The following is a 27,986-nucleotide window of genomic DNA, read 5'->3' on the forward strand; positions in this document are numbered from 1 at the left end:
TGTACCTGTCACATTATACACCTGCCGTAGGTTAGGGTTACCAGCTATCCCACTTTGTGAGGGACAGTCTCTCTTTGGGCAGTTGTGTCCAGCCAAATATTTGTAAACATGGCAAATATCCTGAGATTTTAGGACATACTTATTTCCTATAGTTTATGTAATAGTTGCATAAAACAGTTATTCTGTATCTGAACCACCAATATGTTATAGAAACAGAATAAGTAAGTAAACATTACAAGAATAAGCTTTTATCTAGGCAAAACAGTGAAGTTCTGATTTTCATACTGGCCAGGTGTATGTGTCAGCCTGCAGATATCTGACGTATGTCCCACATTGGTCATTTGAAGAGGTGGCAACCCTACCGTAGGTACATCTTGGCTAGCAATAGTGTTAGGTGATTGTATACATGATTGCGTGTTCTACTCCTGGCAGTGGTCATTTTACCCTGCAGAGCAGGTGCTATTAGTACAGGGGTGAATAATGCTGGTTTCACCTGTTCTGGACATCATTGACCGTGATCTGCGTGATACTCGGAGAAGCTTAGCCCTGTTTCACGCATATCCATATAGTCATATTTAAACGTCGCTTACCAGCAGTGGGCAATGCATATTCCCGCTAACGTGTGCTAAACATGATCTGTTGACCTGCATCTGACATGCATTACTCGTGCCTTCGGGATTACATTACATCCCTTGCAGGAAGTGGGACCGGGAACATGCACGATGGTCACTGCATTTAACACTTGGACATCTGGGATTTGTACACATGTTATGTCATTTTGTATGTGGAGTATACTATGGCTAATACTCCATACTGCACTCACATGGGTAACTCAGTTAGTTTACATATTGATGAGTCCAGTTAATGGTATGTCCATGTGATGTTTACTGGATGTTCTATGGCATTGGGTATGTATATCACAGTGAGCCACACACGATACTGCGCTACACCTTCAAACAACCATAGGTGGAGCATGCTGGGGTGACGAATACCTGTCATGGGTACACCCCATGACTTGACACAACATCCATGATTACATTATGTGGAGTCACTCATTAACGCAGCAGGGAATCAGTACTGAGTGTGTGCAGAACAGTGCTTACACACATGTGCTCCCGCAATTGCCTCTGCTCCACTAAGCGACAGTTGGTTACTTGATGTTGTGGCAACAGCGGACACTGTTTGCCATGTTTGGTGTATGGCCTCTGACAATTGGGTGTGTACCTACCGAACCTATACACACAGCACCAACATATGCTGATAGGCGCATGTACTGTTCAGGTGTTGACATTCCGTGTTCCAATAGCTATTGTGTGTACAATGTTTGAGGGCTGCCTATGTAGGATTCACACAGTGGGCCACCTATACATTACAATTTACAGGTGGTCGTGTTTGTGTGCCATCCATTTTATTGTGTGTGCAGGTGGAGAGGTGTGTCAGTCCATAGGGGCCTACACTGTCAGTGTATGTGCTATACGTTCTCTCTTTGCCAAGGCGTAGGCATATTGGGCACACCTCTGTCTGCCTACTGGGGCTGGCACAGTGTGTCCGTGGTCTGAATCCCTCTGTGCCTGTGATGGCCTTGGCAATTGAGGTGGGCTATGAGGGCCTTCACCATTTTGTCCCTGCTGCAGCTGTTTCTGCAGGATCATATTATGTAGCATGGCACATACTATGAAGATGTGGACACACGTGCCTGGAGAGTACTGCAAGGCTCCACCAGATGTGTCTAAGCACCAGAACCATGATTTCAGTATCCCGAACACATGCTCTATGATGATTCTGGTTTGTGCATGTGCCTCATTATGGCGTTCTTGCATGGGTGTGTGTGTATTTCTGATGGGAGTCATCATCCACGGCTCCAGTGCACAGCCAGCATCCCACACAAGGTGGCCATGTGGGATGTCCCCCCTGACAAATACCTGATAGAGTTGTGAGGCATGCCAGATTTGGGAGTCATGGTAGCTTCCAGGGCTGCCAGCACACACATCCATGATAATGCCCTGGGCATTGCACATGACCTGGCAGTTGATGGAGTGGAATCCCTTGTGGTTTATGTAGCGCCTACCATGCTCACTGGGTGGTGACTTGATATGCATGTGCGTGCAGTCTATCGCACCCAGTACCTCCGGGTAGTGTGCCAAGCAGTGGAAGTAATGCATATTGCTGGCCAACTCCTCCTCAGTTTGGGGGAAGTATATATGCTCATTGGCATGTGGTAACATGGCATCCAGGAACTGGTGTTGTACCCTGGATGCTGATGCCTGTGAGATCCCCATTATATCTCAAGTTGGCCTTTGAAATGTACCTGTGGCTAGTATTCACAAGCTTACACATACCTTCGTGTCCACTGGGATGGGTTACCCTCTGTTGTTTCTGGTTCTCAGGCATGGCCAGCACAGCTCCACTATTTGCTGTAAGATGTCCCTGTCCACCTTGTAACGCTCTACTATCTCCAGATCATGTAGCCCCTGGTAGGTTACCCTTGGTCTGAACACTCTTCTCCTCCTCCGGGGCCTGCGGTGGTTGTCAGCATCATCCTCCACAACACCATCAGTCTCTAACACATGCTGATGAATCACAGCTATGGCAGCTCCCAACATGTACATTTTAAAAGTTCCCCGTGTGTTTACACCTATGGTGCAGTGTTTGGGAATACACAGGTGTGTGTAGGGTACTTTCATGCTTTATACTATTGTGCTGTGAACACCGATGATGTCATAGGGTGTGTATGTACGATCGTAGCTACAAGGTACCTTATGTGTTTTACTACTGGAACTAATATTTTGGTGCCTTTGGTGTTGAATTACATTTGGCTGCTCTGGATTACCTCTTGACCTTCCCTTTACATTTCTGCACATTCCACCTACAATTTTCTGGCATGCATCCAGCAGCCTGCTTTCATTTGTACTTTCCTAGACCTGGCTTATCTTGCATAATGTGTTCTATTGCCAGTCTACTGTCAGTTTGCTTTGCTCTGCTATGACAGATCTCTTATCTTTGCAATCCAATGCCTCTCCTCCTTTCTTTGCAATCCAATGCCTCCCCTAACCTGTTTTGCAGGTTTCTGCGAGCAGACTTGTCAGCTGCCATCGATTGGCCTCCATGAGTTGATTGGTGTTAATTGTTCAGTAGTACTCCAATTACCCTACTTTGGCATTTCCTTTTTTTCTTCCTCTGTCCTTCCTGTCTGTGCTATTGTTCACGGCACGTGCATCTGCTTACCAGGTTTCGGGCATGTTTTCATCCCTGTACACATGCACTTTTGGGCACCATATGTGCTCTCAGCTAAACTATTCTATACCTTCCTCCCCACCCCTGTCCTGCAGCTTTGCTTAGCAATGGCCAGGCCAGATTTGCATTGCTCCAATGTGCTTACTGCTACGGTGGCACACCCCTCTGCTGATGTCATGTATCTCCTCTGAGCCACTCGCGCTGCGCCGTATGGTACATCCTTCATCCGGCAGGACATTTGTGATTCAGTATTACCTGCCTCATTTGCATGGCATTGACTACTAATTCATAGTTACCGTGCCGAACACTGTCGCAGGCCCTTAGTAACCCTTGCACCTTGGTTGTGGTATACCATGCCTACCATTGCATATTATGGTGAAAACCTGATTTGTATTACATTGTGATTTTATGGCATCTGTATATATTTTCTTTGTGTTCCTGTTTGCGCACACATACCCTGCGGTTTTACTGTGCGTTACTATGGACATGACATTAAATGTTGTTTTTTAGGTTTTGTGCATCTTTTTTTATGTCATTGGATATGTATTTAGCCATTGGCATATGTTAACTTTGTAATACATGAGTCTGGTCTGCTTCCATAGCTCCAATGTTCTGCTTGGGAAAATGTAATCCGTGTTTTTTGGTTTACATTTCCGTGGGCTTACGCTACACCTGCACCACTTCATGAATCACTATGTACCTTCATTTGCATGGTGCAGCACTGCACATGGGGTGATTAGCATACCTAAGCCGAGGGCTGCACAGTTCTGGCATACGCCGGTAGTCCATGTGGAATTGGATTGTACCTGAATCGCTCAGAGGCCATATTTAGTGTTATACTGCCTATGCTACGCCTGCGCTTGGTGCAAGCTTCATGAATCCTGAGGCTGGTATATCTTTGTATAGTGTCACAACAGAACAATCAACTGTTTGTATCTAGATTTCTTAAGAATGATCTGTGTAATGCATCTTTGTAAAGTTTTGTTTTTTCATGAGTATCTTAAATGTATCTTCAGGATCTTTTTCATCCTAGGCCCCTGAGGAAAATGGGCTTTGCCCAGTTGGATATTCCCAGTAAACAAAGACAAATAAATTAATAAATAAATATTATCCCTCTTTTCTTTCCTGTAATGCTTGGACTGTAAGCGTGGAGGAAAGGAGCATAGATCTCCAGCTAATCTTATTGTATGTTGGGCATCTGATGTTTGTTATTCAGATAATGGACATCCAGCTGCTGGTGTGGTGGGGATAGCAGGGTCAACTAGCCATTATAGACATAGTGCAGTAAAGACAGTGACAGAGCTATGTACATTTAGTTACACTGCACTCCATCATCATGAAATTTTGTATGTTTGATCACTTTTCATTTAGTTACTTTTGCGGAATATGAAGGTTGGTTATATAAGCTGAGGTGTTCAAATTCAAGAAATCTTTTTGGTTGAATGTTTTTTTTTTTTTTTTGAGTTTTGAAGAACAGTTTCATATTCACAGCTCATTGGTTCATAGGTTCATAGGTAGGTACTAGGCTATCTGCCCGAAGGCATTTATAAGCCTGAACAGAATGTGTTGGCTTTTGCCACCCCCTTAGATTAGTTTCCTGTGCCTCTGTTCAGCAGAGCCATTGAAGTGAACCCTGGGGTAAACTTTCTGTTTCTCATCCACTCATCAAGGTTTCTCTTGAAGAGTGTTAGTGAGGAGTTCTGCCTAATGTAGATTGGAATCTTATTCCAAAGCATGGGAAGTCTCTGGGACAGGAATCTATCCCTCCAGCACATCTTATTTATTGTTGTGGTGAGGTTTAGATCTCTAGAGTATGTGGCTCGAGGGGATATGGTTTTCTTTAGGTGGAGCATGTTCATCAGTTCTGGGTTGGACATGGCCTTGTATGTCAGGCAGAGATCAGCTCTGAGTATGCTACTGAGTACAGCTGGAGTTTCTTCAGTCTTGCTGCATAGGGCATCTGTTTGAGGTCAGTGAGCCTCTTGGTGAGGTACTTCTATTGCCTTTTCAGCTCTTGCAGGTGTCTTGTAAAGATCATCCCAAATGGAGCGTTGTACGCTAGGATGGGTCTGATAAGTTATGAGTAGGGGGGCACAATGACCTATTTTGATCTGGATGCTAACCCTTTTGTGATTAGGTGGGCTACACAGAAGGATTTTCTAACCACTTTGGCAATGTGATTATCAAAGGAGAGATTACTATCTACTTGGGTCCCCAGATCCCTTATTGTGTCTTTCGTATTTAAGGGACTACCACTTATGTGGTAGTTTGTGGATACTTTGTTTTTTGCAAAGAGGATGCCTATGCACTTTTTGGCATTTAGCTTGAGGCTGTGATTTTGACACCAGGTATCCATCTCAGTAAGATCCTTTTGGAGGATATCTGTGTCAGCCGGAGAGTCAATTATAGCCCCTACTTTGCAGTTGTCTGTGAACTTGGTCAGCCATAGTACTCCTGTGCTTGCCTGTACCTCTGAGAAGTATATGCTGAACAGGAGGAGTTCTAGGAATGAGCCCTGTGGAATGCCACTTGTAACCAGTTTAGAGTCAGACCTAGCTGCCCCAACTCTCACCATGTGGGTTTTGTCCGTGAGCCAGTTGGCAGCCCATCTTGTGACATAGAGGTTTATGTTCAGGCTGGTGAGCTTGTCTATAATACCAGAATGGGGAATGTTGTCAAAGGCCTTTGTGATGTCTAAGTAGGCTGTGTGTACCACCTTTCCCTCATCTATAGCCTTGGTAACTGTCTCAAAGAAGTCCACCAGGTTTAGGATGCATGATCTGCTCTTAACAAAGCTGAACTGGGTAGGGTCCAGTGTTTGAAGGTTCCCAATGTCTCTGTTAATGAGATCCATTATGATGCACTCCATAGCCTTGCAGAACAAGCTAGTCAGGCTTATAGGGTGATAGTTCCCAGGGTCTGTTGTGACTCCACCTTTGTGGAGCAGAATAGCAGTTGCTGTGCACCACTCTATGAGTACATGACCTGTGGAGAGGCTGAGTTTGAGCAGAGTGTTTAGGTGAGGGGTTAGTTCGTGTTTAAGCTCATGTAGGACGCAGCCTGGGACACCATCCGGTCCCATTGTTCCTGTGTTTTTGGCTTTGGAGAGGGCTGTTTTAACCTGAGTGTCTGTGATTTCAGGGGCTCTACATTCTTCTGGTATGGTTATGGGCCCTTTTGGGGGTGAAGTTTGCAGTGAACCTGTCTGCCAGGATGTTGGCGATATTGGTCGGTTCAGTGTATTTTCTGCAATTCTACACTAACTCTGAGCAGATATGAGCATTGCCACTTGGATTCTTGACATAGTTAAACAATGCCTTGTAGTTATCTTTGGAGTCCTTGTCAATTTTTCTTTCAAAGTTAGCCTTGGATGATTTTATGAGGGATCGTAGTTTCTTGCTGATACTGATCAGGGATGATTTCCCTTCTTGGGATTTTGCTCTTTTCTGTACTAGTTTCCTTCTTCTGTTGTAACTTGTTTATGGCAGGGATCCACCAGACTGGTTTACTTTTCTTGGAGGAGTGAGTCTTGGTTTTGCTTGGGATAGCACAATCCATACATTATTGTAGGTGCCCGTAGAATGCATTAGTAAAGGATTTTGCAGCTTGGACAGCATTAGCTGTATCACTGCTTGTTTAGACTGTTTTGCAGTTTTGTGTAAACTCATCTTTTCAGTTGTTTTTGGAGCATATTTTATTAGGTATCACAATGTCGCTGTTTGTTCAAGGTTACTTTGTGATTTAATACAGAATTTTGTCTTTCTCACCACATTTATTTTAATGCTAGATGATGGTTTTCAGGGAACCAAGATGTTTAAATGTAAAGAGTAACCAGTTCAATATATTTGTGTACTGCCCAGTCATAAGGAAAGCAGTAAATCCATTTCAGGGGGAGCTCATTTATAGTAAGAATAGCAACACTTACCTTATTTCCCCATAGAAGAAAGAATATGTTGTTATTCTATGCCCTTTTCTCACAGATACATGGAATACCTGCAGTCCATTGCCATAGGATTTCTTTGCAGTGGTATGACTGTCAAAAAATATTCAAAGAACTTTTTTTTAATGAAAGGACTGGCATGAAGAGTATGAGCCCAGTTTTGTTTTCAGGTCACTATCATTACATCTTCATAGCTTATGGCAGCGATGTCCTAGAATTGTAATCAAACACAAGTTCCTTAAGCAGTATATCTTCCCTGTAGAGAATCTGGGGCCTTTATGAATTACTACTCCCCAACACACACACACACACACACACACACACACACACACACACACACACACACACACACACACACACACACACACACACACACACACACACACACACACATACACACACACACACACACACACACACACACACACACACACACACACACCTTTATAGGCTTATATCCATACTGATTTAACATGCTTAGACAGTCTGCTTAAGCTAACAGCTCGCAAAGGGAAGCCACCCTATTTGCAACATACCACATCAGTTTTTTTCTCAATCTGCACCAAACACTAGAGTTCACTTCTGTCTTGTGGAAAGTAGCTCCTGGTAGACAAAACCAAAGTGACAGAATTATTATCAAAACCTTAGTTTCTTGAGCATATGTATGCTCTTTTTCTCTTGGTCTTTAAAAGCTGTGCTATCATGAAAATGAAGCTGCATTTTTCCTGTCGTGAAACGTGAAAACATGAAAAAAAAAGTAATGACAATATTACTTATTATGGTAATGGGGTTAACAGTTTTGCCCCAGTACAATGTCTGTTGAAGTCAAACTAAACAGTAAGGAAAACAAGTAAACCGTTATTTTGTTGATCCATGGAGATGCCCCATGGGAAGATACTAAAAGTGAGTGCAGAGTAATTTTACCTGATGCTGTCATTAATATGGTGAAACTCCATGCTGGACATTAGTTCAGCATTATCACAGCAAGCATGGAAAAAAAGAGGAGTGTCATAAGATTCGCTCGCAGAAAATCTGTCACCTCCACTTCAGGGGATGAGTACTCTGTTACTGCATATAAAACAAACTGAAACAAATTGCTTGGCAATGTGCTATTTCATTTCTTGAACATATATCCTCACGGGAACTGTAGTTATTATCTTACTGACTATCATCAGGTCTAATACCTAGAAAGAGGTCTGTGGGTCAGGAGTGAGTTATTATCTACTAACTGAATGAGACACAAAGTAAATATGCACAAGTCACTTAATGACAGAAGATGATGAACTTCTCTTCTCTACTTCAAAGCTACATTACAGGGAGTGGATATGCTAGTACTGGTCTTTCTAGGCCCCAGACCCCAGTATGCATATACTACATGGAGATGAAAGGCATGCTTGACTGGAGAGCACACTAATCTAATAATGTCAATAAAATAGAAAGCAATCCCTAAAGTCCTTTTACCTTCAAAGGAATGAAAAGAAAAGGAAGCAGAAAAGCCTGTAATTAAATATAAATGCAGTACAAGAAATGCCCTACATCTGTAAGTGGTTCCATATGGGAAATTCTCTTTCATGATTGTTTTTTTTATGCAGAGGGAATGACTTACTGAATTTATAATGGAACCTGAAGGGTTCCTGCAGGTTTCATCAAGGTCAAAGCTTCTCATTGTGGTGCTAAGATCAAGTTAAACTCACAACAGGCTGTAAAGCAGGTGGAAAGAAGCTTTAGGCACTTGTCTTTTACCTTTTGAATTCTTGTTGAACATATTAGATGAGATGCAAATATTTCATTTAAAATCACAGACATATTTTATTAATTTTATTATTTCAGAATAAAGGTTTTTATCTCATAGTTTTACATTTCTGTTTATTGTATATACATTTCTTTCAAACTCATTTAAGGTTTCCTGATGGCAAATTTCAAATATCCTATGATACATATCACAAACAATATTTACGTATTACATGAGTAAATAAAAAACACAAGTGAATTCAGATCAGAAGACCAGTTGGGAATATAAAATTGAATATTTGCATTAGCATTACACAGTTGTTTGGCTTGCTGCCTCACGTCTGTAATGTCTGATGTTCAGTCCTGACTTCTGATTATTGTTTATGTGCAGTTTATATGTACTTCTTGTATCTGTTTGGATTTTGTCCAGGTGATCTGATTTCTTTTTCCCTACCAATGTTTTGTTTATTATTTAGATACAAGATTATCTGGATACTCAAATTTTTCAATGCTTATTGTATTTCTCTACTCTTGTGCACCAGTTCATGGCCAATAAAGATCCAAATGGACGAGTTGCATTACCTGATTAACGAAAATAATCAGGCTATGTTATATACGTACATTCTGTACTGAGACATTCATCCTTGTTCATTCATTAATGGTGTAGTGAATTAATTTAATTTGAGATACTTTAGTTATCTGCACTGAATTATTTCTTTGTGAATGTAGAAAAAGACTTGACAGAAACTGTAAAATTAGATCTAGCTGAGCTGTCAGCAAGACAGAGGTAAGGGCAGCCTCTGAGTAAGTAGTTCATATGCATGCTACAGAGGTATTATGCATTTTATTTATGATCCCTTTGTGAGTTTTATGAATAATGACTGCACATCTGTAGTATTCTTAACTGATCTTCTTTTATGCAACTCTCAGCACTAGTACTGAATATTTTTATTTTATTTTTAATTTGTTACCAGAACAATCCATCTGGCAAATCAATGTCTTTTTTCAGACAGAGGTCTAGGGAGACACTTTCCATTATATGTTATAGTACTAAGTTACAGAAGCCTAAAATAAAAACTTATAGCAAAAAGATAATAAAAGAAAAAAGTAAGAAAACATTATTTATAGAAAGTCACAATATGAATAGAATACTAACATATGGTGTGTATGTATATATATATATATATATATATATATATATATATATATATGTGTGTGTGGGGGTGCATGGGGGGCTTGCCCCCCTGGTTATAGTTGGATTAGACTGATATGGTTTGTCTTTTCTTTGTTTCTGTATGTATTTCTGCTACAATATTGTCAGTGCTGGTGTCCTGTATGTGCTGGTGTCCTGTATGTTTTTCGATATTATGAGATTCGGTATTATGAGTTTTCAGTATTCTGAGTTTCGTGATTTTGAGTTCAGCATTTTGAGATTTTGAAGTGAACCCATATTATAGGATCTATATTATAACATTACAGTTTTAAAACTTTGAATGTTATAACATCGAACCATTTTGATCGAAACACTATAGCATCAAACACCCAGAACAGGAAATTTTTTCCCAGGGAAAAAATTTGCTGTTCCGACAAACATACACGCAACACAAGCACAACAAAATAAATAATCCACACCCATACACTTCACAAAACCCTACACTAAACCATACATACACGACTGGCTATCTACTTACCTTAACCCAACCCTAACCCTAAGGTCTGTAACTACCGCACACTCACCTTACCCGCACCCAAACCTAAGGTCCCTAACTATCGCAATCTCACCTTACCCGCTCCCTAACCCTAAAGTCCCTACCGCACACTCACCTTACTCACTCCCTAACCCTAAAGTCCCTATCACACACTCACCTTACTCGCTCCCTAACCCTAAAGTCCCTATCGCACACTTACCTTACCCACTCCCTAACCCTAAGGTCCCTAACTATCACACACTCTCTTTAACCCTATCTGTTCAAACAGTTGTCTTAACCAGGGTCGTAACCTTCACTCCACAGTCGAGGAAATAGCAAAGCTGCAGCAACGTCCCAGCGAATACTTTCTCTAGGAAATATTCGATACTCTGCAGCTTCACTATTTTAAGCACTTTCATAGCTCAAGGCTACTTCATCAGACAAATCTTACATCAAACTGTGCAGTTTATATACCTTCAAGTTAAGTAATCAGTCAATTAAATAACTCATTAGCTTAAAGGCACATAGCCAAATTCATTGTCACTAAATAAACTCAAAATGTAACACAGCATGAAAAAGCATCTTCCACCTAGTTCTTTCATCTAATAGTATATATAGGCTACAAAAATAATAAGAAATACCTGAATGTTTCCAGGAGGGTTATAGATAGTGGCAATAGTTAATTTTTTGTGAGGGTTAAGGTGGCAATTAAGGATGATGAGTTCAGTTGGATGAAAGTCAGGGATAGGTGAGGGGAAAGGTGAGAGATTGAGAATATCAGATTGGAGGATTGCTTTTCCACCCCTTTTTTTGTGAATCTATCAGAGCGATAGATATTATAGCCTGGTGGGAGAATTTCATTGTTAGTGATTTGTGGCTTAAACCAGGTTTCAGATAAGGGAAGGATGTGAGGGTTTGTATGTGTTATCCAGGCATGGAAATTGGCGATTTTGTTGGTTAGGCTTTGAATATTTAGAGTATATTGCCAGGTGCTTGGATATGGATGAGTTTAGTGTAAGAGGCTGGGTATGATGAGAAGTGTTTGGGAAAGGAAGGGGGGGGTAGAAGATAAGGAGGATGTTTGACTGACAGGAGAGGGGGAGGGGCCAGGGTTGGGGTAGACATCCTCAGATATGAGTAAGTTATTAGTGTGAAGAAGGAGTACAGTAGTACATAGATGTAGTTTGTGTAACTTGGGTTTAGATTTATGGGTAGGAGGGTGGATTTGCAATATAGACAGTTTCTGCAGAGAAGAGGTGGAGAGGTTGAAAAAGACTGAGGAGATTTGAATGTAGGAAGACTTATACAACTTATATGTGCCGATTAGTAAGTAGTAGGCCTCAAGTATCAAAGATACACACAGTCATACCTCTGAAAACTACTGATGTTCACTGCATTCCCTCAGTTTAGCAGCATACATTTGTACTGGAAAATCATTAAAGAGAGAATTTAGAAAGTAACGATACACATTGCAGTTTCTGACTTCACAACCCTCACAAGATCAAACAACAGGCAGGACGCAAAATAAGGAGAGTAACAAGACCAACATATACTTGTTTGTGCCATAGCAGGAACTTACCTTTGCTCTCCCCAAAAGAATACTCTATGCTTGTTTGTGTCATAACAGTAACTCAGCTTTGTTCCCCCCAAAAGAACAGTGTACCCTTAAATGTGCTATAACAGTAACTCACCTATGCTCTCCCAAGAGAGAATTCTGTGTTTGTTTGTGCCATCCAACCTGCCCTTCAGTTTTTGTCAATTGCATATCATGTTGTTCCCAGTTAGTACTCTCACACATTTTAAGGCTAATGATATAAAATGGCTTATACACTGTATGTGTCACAGAACTGGTCAGATGACTGATACATGACCAAGAAACACAGAAAGGTAAAACAGAGCTGTATATTTGCAAGGAATATTCATAACAGGTTGTATGATCACTAAGTGCACTCATACCTCTCAACCGTATTGAATTAATTGGCATTTACTGGTTTTGAGGGGAAAAATAATGGAGTGCCATGAATGGGCCTTTCAATTTCTGATTTTCTTCTATTTTTTTAACTTCTATTTTCTGGTTTAAATAATGGCTAGCATCACCACCATGTATTGCCACCCAGAGCCAGCTCTACACTAATTAGGAGGAATCCATATCATAACCATTTCATTCCTAGGTCAGGATGAGAAGATTTACTTTCTCTGGGACCTGGACCTCCTCCAGGTAAGTAAAAAAGAATTAAAAAATAAACAACCTAAGCATTTTGAAAACAATTCTACTCTGCATCTGCAGTTCTGCTGCTGATAGTACTATCTGGAGAAGGGAGACAAGGCTTGCTCATTTATCTGACAGGGCAGGCAGGCAGGCAGCAGCTATCAAAATCAAATAGCCATTTGGGCAATAAAAATCCATTCCTCACACAGCTCCATTCCATTCAGATCTTATACTGCTGTTAAACCCCAACAGAGATGTAATATACCACAATATGCAGTAATTTGCTCAGATTTTAAAACTTGCTTAATATTTGCATAAGCAAACTGACTTGAGCTGATGTGAGCTTATGCCTTCCTTGCATACTTGCTTTTAGTGCAATATTGTATGTGCTCACATTAGTGAATTCCAAAATTAGTGCACCTCAAGAAAGAGCTAGACAGGTATTACACTATCTCTCCTTCTCTGAGGTGTCTTGATGTTGGAGTGTGACTAATAAAGAAAGTGAATTGGGGGCAATGCCTCCTCTTACAGGTTGCAGGGCAGCCAACCACTTTGCAAAAAACATTTTTTTTACCATTGCAGTTATACATAAAGTGATGACTTGAGTATATGCATTACAAGAATGTGGGTCTAGGTGTGTATGAGCTGTCAGGGTTCACTTAGCCTGTTAGCCACACCCAGTATTATGCAAGCATAATTATTGTGGTAATGTTTCTGTCTCTCTTCTTTAAAGTAAATAATTAAAATGAAGTGTGGTCATATGAGTTTCTTCTTTATGGACTTCATCAGCCCCCCAGGTACGTACCTAACTTATTCAGTTTAGATAATTATACTCCTGACCAGGCACTGGACTGGATAAAACAAGCTCTGTAAATTGTGCAGGATGGGAACCAGTTCTTGAAATTATGTTGATTGAAAGTTGGACAGTCTTTGGTTTCTACAGTTAACCTGGTTCACTGAGATGTATGGTTTAAAAATGCATCTGTTATGTATTGTAACTGTCATCTTCATCACAGCAGTAGTGCAGCTAAAATGTCTTGTCACTTTTACATGTGTCCCCCATAATCCCTTATGTTTTTACATGCTACCATTTATTTTCTGTTTACTGCTGTAGAGTATTAATCATAGTTGGCCAGTTTCAGACAGCCCAGGTGAAGTCATCCTAATTAATACAGTCACCACTGATAAGCGAGAGAGAATACTATATTTCCCTTTATTTAGAACTCCACTGTACAGTACTATTACATAAGGCAATGGAGAAAATGGAATTATGTTACCTGCCAAACATGTTAATTTTTACATATAATTGGTATGCCTGTTTGGTGTATATTATAAACACCAGATATTGTGTGCTGCCGCTAGTGGTAACAAAAATGAAGTTCAGTGTGTAAATCAAAGTTCTTTTATAATTGAGTAAGCACTTTCGTCCATTTACTCTCAGGATGAAAGGGCTTAATAAACTATTAAAGAACCTTGATTTACAGACTGAGCTCCGTTTTTATTACTATTACCACACTTTTTGCCTGACCACCTTTCTTTTGTTTTCCTTGTTTTTTTGTTGGTGACTTTGCTTGTTTTTAAGTAAATTCTGCAGAATGAAGGCCAGAGACTAACAACCACTACCCACATTTTTTGTGTCCACCTGACCCCTTCATATCACTTTTCTTTAGTGGTATCTTCAACCTTCACTTAACTCTAGGGAATTACTTTGGTTGTGGAGATTTGCCACAGTAGTTCCCCCTTCTGAGACTAAATGTGTTAAATCCACCTCCAAAGTTATATAGTTTTCTGAAAGTGTAAATTCTGCTTCTCCTTTCTCATTTTGGAAAATCTCTAGAAAGTGCAATATGCTTACAAAATACAATACTCTAGACTCTTATGACATTTTTAACAACATGAGAAATAGGTTCAGAAAAGGTCACAAAACCTCTTCTGCACTGATTTTTTTCATCCATTTTAATTTTCAAGACAGTTGAAGTTGATAAATGTTTTGGCTTTATCTTTGATCTTATTTATGGCATTTGATTTGGTGATTGTCCAACTTAATGAGCTTTGGTAACATGGACTCTGTCCTGCTTCAAGTCCAGGACTGTCTGTACAATATGACATTTAGATAACTCATTGCTAAGACTTTGTCTCCCTCCTTTTCAGTAACATACCTCTCAATCTCTCACAGCAAGAAATCTGGTCAAAGTTAAAAATAATGGTGGGACAAAGGCCCAATAGGGACAGATTTTAAACATTGCCCCTGTAAACTCAGGTAGTTGCTAGAATAGCATTTTTTGCATTATTATATATTTTCTGAGTGATATGACATCTGAAATTCAAATGTCTGCCATCATTTATTGTTATTTAGTAACTTCAGTCTTTATGTTGGTATCCCACAGTTCCGTAGGAGTGGGTTGAATTACATGATTAACATAACATTTGCATGCATAATAAGTGTCCCAATTTTTGGTCAGTTTACTTACTTTTCTTAGGCCTTTGTCCAGATTTTTGATGTTTCCAGGTTGAGAGGTATGAGTACACAACTTCCAAATATAATACATTTAATACATTTACAAATAGCAGTTTATGGTTTGATATTAGTGTACATTCTATTGCAGTTGGTTATGTGAAGAATTACTTCATTTCTTTGCTGCAATGCTGTTTGTGTGACAAAGAAGGATATGACACCCATCCTGTTTTCTAAAGGTGCATTAGAGTTTGAGTTGAAATCCAGACCCATGTATAAATATGTCATGTGTGCTAGCATTTTCTACTCTCTATGTCATAGATTGCTTTTCCTTATTTCAAGTATTTCTCCTTTATTTCAGGATAAGTAGACTATCCAGAAAGTAGACAGCCAAAACTAAAAAACAGATAAATTCAATCAATGCTATTGCCTGTGGCAGCAGGTATAAGTGTAGGGCTGGAGTACAGATGATCCCACATTCTAGTACTCCTTGTGCAACCTTTGTTTTACTGTTGTGACATTGCAGTTTATAGCAATGAACTGAAACATGAACAGCTTTTTTTTTTCAACTCTCTTGTGGCAACAGGTGTTTGTGTAGGACTGTCATGCACATGGTCATGGGTTCAAATGCAGCATAGTTCACCCACTTTTAATGTTGTTCCACTTTCCATTATAGTCAGTCTCACTTATAACACTTGAATAAACTAAAAAAAAAACAATCAAAGAAAAACTGTTGAAAATTAAAACAACACAAAGCAGAAAACTCAGTTTATACATAGCCTAATTTTATTATTAGTGCTTTCGTTTAAACATTGCCAGACTTCTGCAGATCTTACTCAAAACTGCATAAATCACCTTTGAAACTTTTCCTCATCATATGAGCTACTAGTCCCTACTGAAGTCACTAGATTATAAAGATACCATGGCCAAATATTCCATTAAAAACAATAAACTACCTTAAAGCTGCTTTCTAAATAACAAAAAACATTGCAAATGTAGTACAAAATAAGGTGCCTGACATTCATTCATTACATGTCATGTTATGATAATTTTCCAGCAGTTAAGTTATTACTTTATTATAAAAGCTTAAGGATCATTGTAAACATTGTTATACAACTTCATTATAAAATTACTATTAAAATGCTATAACAATTTGTACTTTTTAATGAAATAATAAATATATAACCCAGTGTATAGATAAAAGACATTTAAAAAACATATAAAAACATGGCAAAAATACAAAAAGTATTATAAAAATTGTGCAAAAAAGCATGCAAACCAATACATCTAAAAAATAATACATGCAAAAAAATAAAAAAAAACATGAGAACCCCCTGTTTGTTTATGATAGTAATAATGCTATGCTACAAGTACTAAGTCTATCTATGCAAAGCCCTATGTTTAAGCACACTGTTGAGAGATGAATATTCATTCAGGCCTGGCCATGCATATCCATTAAGTATGACTTGCCATTTTAATTCTTTCTCCTCTAATTGCAATAACCAAGACCCACCCCTTGGGCTGACCAAACCTTGCTCTATTACCATATATTTAAATTCATGGCCCTCATTGCTAATAACATGTTTGGCTAGAGGATTAGCTATTTTTTGTTTCTTAATAGCATATTTGTGCTCATATAGTCTTTCTTTCAAGGTTGTCTCTGTTTTCCCTACATAGTATGAAGGACAATCTTGACAGGTGGCCAGATATACCATCCCTTTTGTGCAACAGTTGTATTTACCTCCCAGTTAGTACTTAATACCTCTTATTTCAAAACTGTCCCTTACATTAATGATGACACAATAATGGCACATCCCACATTTTTTCATTCCCAGGTTCCTTTCATTTGTGCTTTTTGCTCTAACAGAGTCTTAATGTTTGTATCCCCTTCTTGTGAATCATCTAGGTCTTTCTTTTAGCCTGTCCCTTAGATGGCCATCTTCCTCAATAAGCATCAATTTTTTACTAGTGTATTTCTTGTCTCGTAAGCACTAGTGTAAGATGTAATAAAACTAGAGGTATAAGTTACTTTATCCGTGTTGATGTTCCACCGTATTTACACCTCAATTTTATCATTATTTAATATCGGTTGAAAATAACCACTTTTCTGTTATAGGAAACCTCTCCAATCAATTTTGTCAATAATCTGTCTGGATAGCCCCTAGCATTAAACATTCCTTTCAGTTTGTCACATTTTGTTTGAAACTCTTCAGCTAATGTGACCATCCTGGCTGCATGGACCACTTGTTCATTGACAACTGCTCTCTTTCGATGGGCAGGATGTGCACTATCATAATGCAAAAACGAGTTGGAATATGTTTCCTTCCTATGTATTTTAGAAAAAATATTTTAGCATATTGATCTTTATGCAGGTTTACATCTACATAAGAAGTAACAGTGTTGCTCATTTCATATGTAAAAGTCAAAAAATCAGTAATGACATTGAAATAATTAACATATTCTTTTAAGTCATTTTTCATCTACTCCCCACAAAATAAATATACCATCCAGGTATCTTAAGTACAGGGGCATTTTCTCTTTGTATTCATGCCTATGTAAAACATACTTCCTTTCCCACTGGGTCATAACTAGATAAGCAGAAAAGGTACCACACAGGGACCCCATGCCCATCCCTGCTTTCTGTAAAAAATGCCTTCCCTCAAAATATATGTAGCTGTTTTGTAGTACAAGCTCAAACAGGTCCACATATAAATTAATTTCCAATTGAGATACAGCTTTTTCAAATAAAAATTCAGTGACCCAGTCAATACTCAACTGTTGTGGAAATACCGAGAAAAGGTCCCTGACATCGATAGTAAGAAGCAAATAGGCATCATTGTGCTCTACTTAATTTAATGATTTCAAAAAATGCCATGAGTCTTTGCATATTTGTGTTTCGTGTTGCAAAAAAACTTTTAACTTAAGATCTAAACACAGCACAGGCATAATTGATAGAATTGTGCCCATCGGCTACTGGATGCGCTATTGGATGCATAGGGGTTCATTCAGCTTCTTATGAATCTTCATTCAGCCTCTTATGAAACTTCAGTGTACCAAAGATCAATGGTATTGTACGAGAGGACATAGTGAGATAGTTATGCAAGTTGATATCAATACGTCTCTCAAGAAACATGCCCTGCAGGGATGCTGCTATACTTTTGTAGTCTCCATTAACTTAATTTTTGGAAACTTCTTCATATGTTTCAGTTTCCAGTTTTTTTTGTCATTCTCTCATTGTAGTCATGCATATCAATAATCACTAACCCACCCACCCCCAATCAAGTTTCCTAACTCTGATATTCTGCTGTTTGACATATGCTAGCAATTCCCTTTCATTACTTGTTAAATTATCTGCAGCCTTGTTGCTCTTATGCAGCATATGTCAAAAGTCAAGTTCACATATTTTCTCATAAATCATAAGAGCAGGCTGGAGGGGAGGGTAGAATGTGTTAGCTATATGTGTGTCAGCAGACATTGTCACATTACCTTCAAACAATAATTTGAAATTAAACTTACATAAATAAATCTTTAGATCAATGACAACTTTTGCAATATTTTCCCTAGACCTAGATACACAATTCAGTCCTTTACTAACAAAATCAGCAATGCTGGAATCAACCAAAGTCTGTGAAAAATTGTATATTTTAAAGTCCCCATGTTTATTTGAAACCACTGATGGGCCTTGTTGTTGCAAGTTATTTACATAACCTATCTCTGGTTGCTCCTGTTCTGGTAATTTTCCTTACCTGCCTCACCATGGCCAATTCTGTTGAGGCCCTGGTTGCTGATTCCTCTTTGAAGGTGTGTAAAATTCCTGGTCATTAAGATTCTCACAAGCCTTGTTCTTTCGTTCCTTTCTCTAATTCTTTCAAAACATGTTAAGTAAGGAAACTGCTGTTGATTATTAATATTAAATGACTGCTGATTGACATTAAATAAAACATGCTCATTTTGTATCTGCTGATCAGCTTTCACCTGGAGTTGGGAATATTCAGGACCACTGACAACATCAGAAGCATGATTTTTTATACCCCACGGTTGACTTTTTGGAGGCTTTGGGTATGCTACCTTTCTTATATACGCATCTCTGTCGCTATTAAATTTTTTATATTTTGTTTTCCTTGAGCATCATTAAATTTTGTTCAATACTGTTATGAATGCACTGATGTTCAAACTTATAGGTTCATAGGTAGGTACTAGGCTATCAGTCCAAGGGCCTATGTAAGCCTAGCCAGCAAGGTACCATAGCTTACGCCACCCAATAAAGTTATTTTCCTGTGCCACTGTCCAGCAGAGACACAGCAGTGATCCCCGGGGTGTATTTCCTATTTCCCATCCACTCATCAAGATTTTTTTTTTTTACTCAAAAATTTTTTTATTTTGATTATTAGTCAACACTAATAAATACTTTTACAATGTAGAATCATAATAACTATGGAGTTAAACTATGTACATATTTACATACAGCCTTACATGAATAAATGAATGATAGCAAATTAAACAAAATAAAGATATTTAACTTAAGAATGATTTCTTTAAGAAGAGATTAGATCCATTTGTAGAGTATCAACCAATGACAAAACTTTTCTCCACGGATTATTAGTTAATGGCATTGGAAACAATCTTAATTCTTTGATTTTAACTTCCATCAACACCGTCTTCTTTAATAAGCATAGAAATTCTTCTCTTCCAGGTACTATGGTAGACTTCCACCTCTTTGTTATGCATTTCCTAGCTATAGCTGGCATTGTCCATAAAACATATAAATTAGTTCTTTTTTGATAAATCTCTTCAGATATATTCAATAAAATTAAAGCTTTGGTCAAGACAAATTTATCTGTGTAAATAGCCTGTAAGAAGTTATTAATATTTTCCCAAAAGGTTTTAATTTTTTTACATTCATAAAAAATATGAGACCAGTCAGCTTTAACGATCTGTTGACATCTCCAGCATACTCCATTACAAGTAAAATTGAATTTTGAAATTTTATCAGGAGTCAAGAAGGATCTATGTAGGAATTTCCAGGTAAATACTCCCCAATACTGAGAACTGGGGGTTAATTTTACTAAAAGCAGTATATTTGACTTATTTTCTGGGGTTAATTGAATCAAAACTCCTCTAGTAATAAATTGTCAGTATGTTGTTTTAGGTGCTGTTTTGTAGTTTGTTATTAAGTTGTTTAAGTAAGAAGTTCCATTCTTCATATATTCATTATTATAAATAATTTCAAACAATCTACTTATAAACTTAGGTGAAGATAAGTATGACAAATTATTTAATACTCTACATAGATCCTTGGAGAATGTCAATATATTCTGAAGCATTAACCATTCATTAGAGTTTAATTCATAAGTTGATATCATATATTGTATATCCAGAACTTTTTGATTTTTTTTATACAATGGAGCCAACAAATTAGTTTTTTCTGTTCCCATTGCATAAATACTTCTTTATGAATTCTATCTAGAAAAATATTTGTAATGCTGAAGGGGATTAATGTTGGAAACCAGATCTTTAATTCCATGTTCATATTTATGAACTTTCTAAAATAATCATATAAATGATTTATTACAAATGTCTTTGTTGGTTTAGATATATTGTATTGTAGATTTATACACAATGAATACCATAGTATATTATTTGTATCTATAATAGTAATATGTTTAGTAAGTTTATTTTCATTTAATAGAATCATTGTATGTAATTTTTATCCAGTTGGATGTGTAATTAGGGTTAATCCATTCAATCACAGTTTTGAGTAACGTAGCATTTATATATGATTCAATGTCTTGGAAATGTATTCCTCCCTGATCCCATTGTCTTATATGATGCACATAAGCAATTCTGTTTCTTTTAGGGTACCATAAGAATCTTAGTAGTGTTGATGTTCTTTTCTTAAGATAGGATCTCTCTGGAATTAACAAAATAGCTTGGACTATATATACAATTTTAGAGAGAAGAACCATTTTAATCAATTGAAGTCTATCTTCAAAGACTAGAAACAGATTATTATATTTATTCACTGGAGAATCTATTATGTCAATAATCCTTTTATAATTATTTTGTATTATATCTTGTATATTATCATATAGATCTATCCCTAGGTATTTTATTTTGTAGGTTGCATTCCTATGATACTATTCTTATCTACTTGTATGTCCTTTTTTATTTAATAATAGATATTTAGACTTTTGATTATTACAGCAAAGACCTGATATCTTATAAAATGTCTCTAATAGAATATCTAGTTCATCTAAGGCCTCTTTTGAGTTCAATAGAGTGAGACGTACATCATCAGCAAAGAGCATGACTTTAGAGTTATATTGGTCGAATATATTTAGTCCTTTTAACTTTGGATTGTTTCGTATTAGTATAGCCAATAGTTCGATAGCCTGTGCAAATAAAATGGGTGACATTGGGCATCCCTGTTTAGTACCTTTCATAATTTGTATAGGTTCTGAAGTAAAGGGTCCTAATTTGACATAGGCTAAATTATTTTCGTATACTTTTTTTATAAATGTGATAAAGGAAAGTGGGAATTCATAAGCTTCAAGAATTTGAATTAGATAGTCCAGATTTAAGGAATCAAATGCTTTTTCAATATCCAGTCCTATTATCAAGGCTTCTATATTTTCTTTATTTAGATAACCTATTAAAGTCAATATTCTTTTAATGTTTTCATGTGTGTGTCTGTTCTGAATAAATCCAGTCTGGTCATCGTTAATGATTTCATTTAATTGATTTTTATTCTATTTACCAAGATGGACATAAATTTTTTATAATCATTATTTAGTAGTGAAATTGGCCTGTATGAGCTGCAAAGGCTAGAATCCTTGTTTTCTTTTAAAATGGGTATAATTAGAGAGTATTTCCATGAAGGGGGGATAATTGCATGGGTTTTAATCTCAATTAATGTCTTATGTAGCAAGGTGATTATATGTTTGGGAAATAATTTGTAAATTTCTGATATTAAACCATCCATTCCAGGAGATTTACCAGATTTACTGTCTTTGATTTTATCTGTGACTTTTTTGAGTGTAATAGGTTTTAGTAAATTTCTTTGTAAACTATCAGGTATTGATTTAATATTAGAAATCATATTTCCTAACAAGGAATTGTCAATTGAATTATATGTATCTTTATAATGATTACTGTAATAAGATTTGAACGCATCTAATATATCTCCTATTTTCGAGACCTTCTTATGTCTTTCTTCATGTAGAATATTAACAATAGAATCGGATTTGGATTGCATTTTGACTTTAACAGATAAGTTATGTAGGTGTTTCGGAGAAGTAGCATAAGCATTTATTTTTAACCTTTCTATGGCTAAATTAGGTTTATGACTTAAAATATCAATATATCTTTTATTTAGTTCTATTTCCTTCTTGTTCTCAACTGTATTAGAGTGATATTTTTTATTTCTATAATGTGAGTTTCCTTTGTAATTCTTGTAGTTCAGATTCCCATTCTTTGAGTTTATTTTTATACCAGGCAATCGCTTTTCCATAAATATAAGCTTTTAATGAATCCCATACACTTACTATATTTACTTCCAAATTATAGTTTATGTTTAGATAGAAATTTAGTTCTTTCACTAACCATTGTTTAAATTCTTTAATTTTTGTAATGTATGAAGGGATTCTAGAAAGGAATGCTAGTAGCTTAAAATCTACTTGTACTTTAAGAACTAGTGAATTGTGATCTGATAAAGGGCATGAGATTATTGAAAAAGAAGTAATTTTGGATTGAAGACCTTGTGATATAAAAAGTTTGTCTATTCTCTTTCGAGTACCAAACCTATAATCTTGATGAGAGAATGTCAAGGAGTTATTATCAATAACATTAAAGGTACCTATCAATTTTAATGACTCAGTCCATTTTTTTAGTATTTTTGCAGTAGCTGTTAAACGCGGAAATTTTTTGTTGGTAGTTTGAGAAGTGTCAGTTAGACAATTAAAATCCCCTCCTATTATTAGATTTCATCTGGAAATGTTTATGATTTGCTCTAGATGTATTTTAACTGTTCCTGTCCCAATACCAGGAAACCAGTATAAGTTAGTTAATGTCCATAACCTATTATTCAACTTCAGTATGACTATAGCTATAAGTCCTTCATTATCAATATATTTATATACTATTTCATGGTTCAGGGAATTATTCCTCCATAAGATTATTACTCCCCTTTTCTTAGATTTAAATTTAGAGCATGCTAAAGTCCTATAATCATTTGGATTCCAACTAAAATTATCATTCATTTTGAAATTAGTTTCCTGTAAAAAGATTAATTGGGGTTTATTTATCTTTAAATATCTTAGTAAGTTAGATTGTTTATTTGGATTATTTAATCCATTTATGTTTAAAGAGAATAATGTGATATCCATGCCAAGTTATTTTAAAGAAGTATTTACAATGTCAATATATTTTCCTGAAATCATCTCCTCTACATATAATAAAAGAAAAATCTTAGTTTTTAAATATCCATCTATCTCTGTGTAAGATGTTAACTTTAAAATAATCAAATATAATTTAGTCAGGCTTTGTAAAAATAAATAATAACATAAAATTTAAAGAGAAAAAAATAACATTAAACTAGTTTGTACATTAAAACTTGCCCACCATGGAATGAAATACATTCCTAGTCCATCAAATAGGTACATCTGGTGAACTATCCCACTAACTTCCTTTTTTCATTCATTAGAGCTAAAAATATACAATTTTAAATAGTATAGGAGTCTATTAAAATATTTTATATGATTTATCATTCAGCAGCAGAAGTAAATGTTTAGATATATCAATATATGCACACATATACATAGACACATACCCATATATATATATATATATATATATATATATATATATATATATATATATATATATATATATATATATATATATACATACATACCCATACATACATAATTAGTAACTAATCAAATAAACATAACGTCTGTAATAATGAATATTCAATTTTCTGAACTTGCTCGAAGCACAGATTTCCAAGATATAAAGTAAATACTTCATTCCAACTCATTAGTTATTTAAAACTTTGGTCAGACAAACTTGTAACATGTAATAGCTATTACTGATGATTATCATATCCTAAATCAAACAGACAAACAATATGAATACTATTCAACATATTAAAAGGACTGATCAAATAATCCATATTAAAATGTTTAAATCTTGCTCTTATTATGTCAGCTGATATTAAAGTTGTGTGTAAAGTTTTCCTAGAGCTGTATATGTAGATGCATTCACACATTAATATAACAGAACACTTTTATATACAAGAGTTTCACGTGTTTCTAATAGACTAGATACTTAGATTTAATGTTTACTTCTACTAAAATGCTTCAAACATACTTTGTTAAGTTCCTGTACCTAAATAAATGTGAAATCATGAAAAGCTGTTATGCCCGTTTTTGCGTTTTTGTTACTGTAAGCGATCAGGCTTCTTAAAGAATACACATACTGGTGACCAATCACATCAACTCTCATACATTGCTATAGCTACAATAAATATTCAATAGCTAAATATGTACATAACTGTATACATAGCTCATGAGAGCTAGAGATTTTAAAAGCTTCTTTTTAACTTCTCGAGAGTGATTTTCCCCACTCAAACTGCTTCCTAAGAGAAAAAAATCTATGTTTTAAAACATTAACTCATTCCCTATCAGCTTTTATTTAAATAAGGCATGAAGAGCGCCTTCCGAGAGCTTCCACACCAGACACTACACACACCGCCTCACTCAGAAATCAGCCAACAGTCACCTTAAGCATCTGGTTCCATTCAAACAGTGATACTAAAGCCAAAAACACAGTCACTTCTCTTTCACCTCGCCAAACATGGACATCTCTCCGATTTCACAGCAATGTTTCCTCGTCAGTAAAATAAAAAAAAAAACCTTTAGTACACCTCGCAGACTATGTTTTGCTGAATGCTAGACTCACCCGACCAATAATCCTCCAGGGTACTTCATCCATAGCCCGCAGCATATCTTGTTAACCCAAAGGAATATAAGATATCAGTCATGCAAGCCAAACCGGAGATCCCCAGTCGACGGACAAACACCAACATGCTAGCTTGTCACTTCACTCCAATGCAGCCAGGGCCAAGAACGAACTCCCCTCCACAACATAAACACTTGAACTTCACCCAAGTTGGACAGAGAGTTCTCCACTCTATTCCAGTGAGACAACAGCATCTATATGACAGTTCATTTCCACTCTAGACAGGAAAGCTTTTGAATAACCAGATACCCAACATCAATAACATTCAAAGGACATTACAACATCTATACACCTCTACATCATCATTAAGGGAAATCTCACACAGTGTCTAGTTCACAACAAAGCAATGGGAAAATATATCAATCATTAATAGTAATTAGGTTAAATATACTATATAACAAAATAAGCATGAAATAATAAATAAATTACCACATAACTATGAAATAATACTTTGCAAGTGAAGTACTATTAGACTAAAAACTAACTATAGGTAAACTTATAATTAACAAATATTTATAGAGAGAAAGGAAATCTAAATAAATAGATAAATAGGCTAAATATCTATATATATATAAATAGATAATGAGGCATAAATCAAGGTGAGAGGGATGTCAATATTAGAAATAGTTTGTTTCATTAAAATATAACTTAGATTTATGAATTTTATATGAGGTAATAGAAGCACATACCTTTTTCTTTTACTCTAGTATTACGTATATGTATGAAATGAAAGTTATGTAACACGTTTAGTCCATTTAAAAGTATTTTAGTTATTAGGTATCAGTTGATGCTTTAAGAGACTTCACTGAAGTAGGTAGCTAAGTTTCAATTTTCTGTTTCTTCTTTTTGACATCAGTCTAATTATTTTTTTCAGTGGATCTCTTCAGTGACGGGGATGTCCATTCCATTTCTTCTGGGATGGTTATGATGTTATTATTTTTGATGAATTGAAAGGCTTCTTCCATAGTGTTGAAATTTCTCAATTCACTTAGGTACTGTATCCTTATCTTTGCAGGGAAGGCTATTTGAGCTTTGATATTATTCTGTTTCAGACTTTGTATTAGTGGCCATGCCTTTTTCCTCTGTTCAAGGACTTTAGTGGAGTAGTCATTGTCAAATCTTATTAGATGTTGATTATATTTTATTGGACTTTTCCTCCATGCTGTTTTTAGCACCAGTTCTTTGTCCATAAAGGATAAAAATTTTATTATAATTGATCTTGCTAGCATAGAGGCAGAAGAAGAGGATGATGCTGAAATTCTATTTCCCAAAGCATGATGTGCCCTTTCTATGCCAAATGACAAGCCTTCATTAAGATTTAGAATCTCTGGTAGCCATTTATTTAGAAAGGAGATAATGTCTTTTCCCTCTGTATTCTCAGGTAGTCCAAAAATCCTGATATTTGATCTTCTCTCCCTATTCTCTAAGTCATCTACTTTGTTGGAGAGCCAGGTATTTTGTTTCAGGAGAAAATCTGTTTGTGTCTCCTCTTCTTTAAGTCTTCCATCAATGTCAGATAAAGAAGTTTCAGTAGTTGTTAACTTAAACTGATGCTGCTGAAGCATTTCTTTAAAGACTTCTGTTTGTTTCTGAGAATTCACTTTTAGATTTTGTAGATTAACCTTGAAATCATCCATTTTCATAGATAGCTCTTGTAATGTGGTAGTCACCATTTTCAATTCCTTTTTTAGTGACAGTTCAGAGTGAGAGTTCTTCAGGTTACTCATCTCTCCAGCTGCTGTGTAAAGACTCCTGAGTATTTTGACAGAAAATTTCTTGTAAAAACCCACCAAAATTGTAATTTGTTATTTTATACTATTAACTAAATATTTAAAAAGTGTTGTTAGAAATAAAAATAAATTAAATTTCCTGAATTTGATACTAGTTTATGGAGCTCTAAAAACTGCTGCCTTCAGATAGCCATCTACTCTGCCCATCAATCAAGATTTTTCTTGAAGAGTGCTAATGAAGAACTTTGCTTGACATAGATGGGTAGCTTGTTCCAGAGTATAGGAAGTCTCTGGGACAGGAATCTATCCCTCCAGCATGTCCTGTTTATTGTGGTGACAAGGTTTAGGTCCCTAGAGCGTGTAGCTTGGAGGGATTGGGATTTCTTTAGGTGTAGCATGCCCAACAGCTCTGGGTTTGACATAGCTTTATATGTTAGGCAGAGATCAACTCAAAGTAGGTGATATGCTAAGGAGTAAAGCTGGAGTTTTTTTAAATATAGCATATGCCTCATCCTGCTTTATGCTATTTTCCAGCTGGTCAAGTTCCTCACCCAAATTATCTATGTCCTTAGTATTCTGTTTGATTAAAACTTCGAGGATCTCACAACCATGCCTGTTAAATAAATTGACCAGTTTGATATACAGAGGGGAATTCACAACTAAGCCTGCCGGGTAGCACCATAATCTTAATCCCTTTGGTATAATATTATTACTTAAACATTCCTTCAGAGACATATTTTCAAGCTGTAGTTTTTGGAAGTTATGCAGCTTATAATGAAAGTTATTCAGTTTCTTATGCATACTGTCAGTAAATGTTTGTTGAGAAGGAGAATTACCAGAAAAATTGAGGCCTCTTTTAAACCAATCTCTAAAAGCAGTGGCTTCCCAGTGTTGCCTTTACTGTTGATTATTATGACTACTTAATGAAGTATAAGAATGTGGTCCTTCATTCACACCTAAAAGAGACATACCAGCAGTT

This window comes from Protopterus annectens, chromosome 4.part0 (assembly GCF_019279795.1).
Source record: "Protopterus annectens isolate FY-2018-M chromosome 4.part0, PAN1.0, whole genome shotgun sequence".
Taxonomy (NCBI): domain Eukaryota; kingdom Metazoa; phylum Chordata; order Ceratodontiformes; family Protopteridae; genus Protopterus; species Protopterus annectens.